This window comes from Oncorhynchus gorbuscha, linkage group LG21, assembly GCF_021184085.1.
Source record: "Oncorhynchus gorbuscha isolate QuinsamMale2020 ecotype Even-year linkage group LG21, OgorEven_v1.0, whole genome shotgun sequence".
NCBI lineage: Eukaryota > Metazoa > Chordata > Actinopteri > Salmoniformes > Salmonidae > Oncorhynchus > Oncorhynchus gorbuscha.
In genome coordinates this window covers 58,968,961-58,972,963 of record NC_060193.1, presented here as the reverse complement: position 1 = coordinate 58,972,963, position 4,003 = coordinate 58,968,961, and the positions used below count along the sequence as shown (strand labels likewise).

The 4,003-nt window shown below is 42.1% G+C and overlaps 1 long non-coding RNA gene across 1 annotated transcript; it reads right to left on the bottom strand.

The window, feature by feature from the left end:
* Positions 1–217: 217 nt before the first annotated feature.
* Positions 218–3,271, bottom strand: LOC124008708. Its single transcript, XR_006834139.1, has 3 exons — positions 3,056–3,271; positions 861–1,099; positions 218–747 (listed from the first exon to the last, which is right to left on the bottom strand). It is a non-coding gene; the product is annotated as an uncharacterized LOC124008708 (long non-coding RNA).
* Between the last annotated feature and the right edge of the window lie 732 nt (positions 3,272–4,003).

Below are 4,003 nucleotides of genomic sequence, written 5' to 3'. Positions count from 1 at the left end.
GAATCTAACTCAGTGACAACAAAGATCACACTAATGTGACATTCAAAATATATTCACTACTATCAACGCCTAATTCAGTGGTAAGGATAAGATTGTTGTTTTACTGTATATTGTTTGTGAATACTCAAACAAGAAAACAAAATGCAATTGTCAGTTTTATATTTCAACATGACTCAATACATGTCAACCAGCATACTGTAAGCACACACACAGTAAAAATGCAAACATACAGTAAATATATTTTGCATATGCAAAGGAAGACAAATACTACTGTATTATATGTAGATGAAGAAATCTAAATCATCAGTCAAGAAACAAATACTGCATTGCGAAAACAAAATCAGTCATGCCTGTTGTTTTGGTCCGGCCACAGAATGTTATCAACATCACAGGCGATATTCTCCTTGGTCAGACAGTGGGGGAAATGTATTTTGGCTTGACTCATCCATCCCTGACAGGACTCTGCTGGAACGTCACCACAGGCATCCTCCATTGCCTGGAGAAGGGCCAGATGGAGAGATGGAGATGGGCAGTGTTGTATGGTCCAAGGGTGGCATGGCGGTGGAGGACCCCATTGTGGCTCATAGCTGTGTATACGATGACATTTCCCCCGCGCTGGCCAGGTACCTCAATGTGGCACGTTGACCAATGATGTTCCTTCCTCTCCTCCTCGTCGTCGCTGAATCCAGCCTCATCGATGAGTATGAGTTCCTGGGGGATGGGACTTGCATCCAACTCCACGATTCTCTGAAATGACAGTAAATACTGTAATTGTTGTATAGTAAAGTTCACTGGCAACATCAATGAGTCTCTAATGTTTTAAGAGTGTAATATCACTACATTACTTGCACATATCGTACCGTTTATCCTTCACTCTTTGGGAATTCCTTTCAAATGGGGCTCTGTAGATGTGCTTCATCCGGAGATGGTGTTTCTGAAGGATGGGGGCTGTGGTTGATAATAAGCTCACTCTGACGTTATGGAAGATGGCAGGGTTTTAAATAATCTGCTGTTGGATTTTCAACTACCGTTTGTACAATGGCAGCCTCCTGTTGGTCTGTAGATGCATTCTACCACCCGTGGTGGTCGTCTTTCGGTTCTACAAAAACAAAATAGCATACAGTACAGTAAACACTACAATACCGTTTTCCATTGTTTACACACGTTTGCTGAATCTTTGGCCCAGTTTCCCAAAACTCTACACAAAACACAAAACCACAAAATTCTAAACTCTACAAAAGCAAACAATGCATTCAAAACGGTTTAATTTCTTTCCAAAATGTTTGTTTTTTTGCATCAAAATGACACACACGTCATATGAATAGATCTGCCTACCAACCAACAACACACTGATGTGCTCAACACAACTATGAATATCCCATCAGTAGGTTTATTCCTTTTCAGTGTTACACTGTAGCTGGTTGTAAAAGATTGTTACAGTAATGTATACCTACTCAAATATACAGAAATAAACAAATGCAATACAGTAACAAAAACATTGTAATTTAATTCCAAAATGCAGTATTTTGAACACTTGTGTTTTGTATGTACAGTGAGGGGGGGGGAAGTATTTGATCCCCTGCTGATTTTGTACGTTTGCCCACTGACAAAGAAATGATCAGTCTATAATTTTAATGGTAGATTTATTTGAAGAGTGAGAGACAGAATAGCAACAAAATCCAGAAAAACACATGTTAAAAATGTTATAAATTGATTTGCATTTTAATGAGGGAAATAAGAACTTGACCCCCTTTAAATCAGAAAGATTTCTGGCTCCCAGGTGTCTTTTATACAGGTAACGAGCTAAGATTAGGAGCACACTCTTAAAGGGGATGCTCTTAATCTCAGTTTGTTACCTGTATAAAAGACACCTGTCCACAGAAGCAATCAATCAATCAGATTCCAAACTCTCCACCATGGCCAAGACCAAAGAGCTCTCCAAGGATGTCAGGGACAACATTGTAGACCTACACAAGGCTGGAATGGGCTACAAGACCATCGCCAAGCAGCTTGGTGAGAAGGTGACAACAGTTGGTGCGATTATTCGCAAATGAAAGAAACACAAAGGAACTGTCAATCTCCCTCGGCCTGGGACCCCATGCAAGATCTCACCTCGTGGAGTTGCAATGATCATGAGAACGGTGAGGAATCTGCCCAGAACGACACGGGAGGATCTTGTCAATGATCTCAAGGCAGCTGGGACCATAGTCACCAAGAAAACAATTGGTAACACTGTGCCGTGAAGGACTGAAATCCTGCAGCGCCCGCAAGGTCACCCTGCTCAAGAAAGCACATATACATGCCCGTCTGAAGTTTACCAATGAACATCTGAATGATTCAGAGGACAACTGGGTGAAAGTGTTGTGGTCAGATGAGACGAAAATGCAGCTCTTTGGCATCAACTCAACTTGCCGTGTTTGGAGGAGTAGGAATGCTGTCTATGACCCCAAGACCACCACCCCCACTGTCAAACATGGAGGTGGAAACATTATGCTTTGGGGGTGTTTTTCTGCTAAGGGGACAGGACAACTTCACCGCATCAAAGGGACGATGGAAGGGGCCATGTACCGTCAAATCTTGGGTGAGAACCTCCTTCCCTCAGCCAGGGCATTGAAAATGGGTCGTGAATGGGTATTCCAGCATGACAATGACCAAAAACACACAGCCAAGGCAACAAAGGAGTGGCTCAAGAAGAAGCACATTAAGGTCCTGGAGTGGCCTAGCCAGTCTCCAGACCTTAATCCCATAGACAATCTGTGGAGGGAGCTGAAGGTTCGAGTTGCCAAACAGCCTTCGAAACCTTAATGACTTGGAGAACATCTTCAAAGAGGAGTGGGACAAAATCCCTCCTGAGATGTGTGCAAACCTGGTAGCCAACTAGAAGAAACGTCTGACCTCTGATTGTCTAAATAGTCTATTTTCTTTCAATATGAAATTACATGACTGTAACATTGGCCAACAATCACTGAGTAACAAAGGCCAACTGATATGTCAGACTGCATTATACTACGGTATACATACATAAAGAGCATAGTGAAGATGGTAGGCAACTTACCGGTTCTCATTTCTGAATGTACGGATGATAGATGCAACCGTGTAGCAGCTCAGGTTGGGCTAAACTCTCTGCCCAGCCTCCCCTATACTCAATCAATGGTTGAGCACATGGTCAACCAATGTGGCCCAGATCTCATCTGAGACAACTGTCCTTCCTCATTCTCCTCTTCTTACTCTCACTCCTTCACCTCCAGCCCTTGCTTCACCATTGACTTCCATTTTCCTCCAAAACAGGAGCACTCATCTGTGACCTTTTATAGTGCTAATGCTTTGATTTCTAAGTGAACAATTCAGCAACTAGTGTTTACACCTGTGAGGAGTGGGTGTTGCCAATTGGTGCATAGAGCTTGGCATTGTGATTGGCATGGCTTTCCAAAGGGACTAAAGAGATTTTAATTTTGAATGTTGTGCCTAATGTAGAGAACTGTGTGTAGTGTTTTACAAAAAGTGAGATATAGAATTGAAAACTGAGTGTAAAGCAGGAATTGTGCTTGCAATTTTGCAGACTTGGTTTAGGGATTTGGTATATGAGTTTCAGGTTTCAGTGATTGCGTTTTAAGTTCCAATTGGGAAAAACTGTAATACAGTATACACAATACACATTTGATTTGATTTGACAAAGTAGTAAAGCCCCCAGTTTCAGGCATACAGCAATACATGAAACATTGACTTTGCTTCCCCTTCCAGTATGTATTGCAATCTACAGTCTTTACTGTGCTTTATGTTGCACTACTGTCAAGTAGTAAAAGTAGTAGAGAGATCCAATGTTTACAGTACATACCTATTCTCATTTTGGAACGTCCGGATGATGGATTCTACGGTGAAGCTGTTCAGATTGGGCTACACTCTCTGCCTCTCTTAAGGTCAAACCGTGGTTGACCACATGGTCCACCACAGTCACCCGAATTTCATCAGAGATTACTCTCCCTGTTCTTGGTCTTCCTCTACC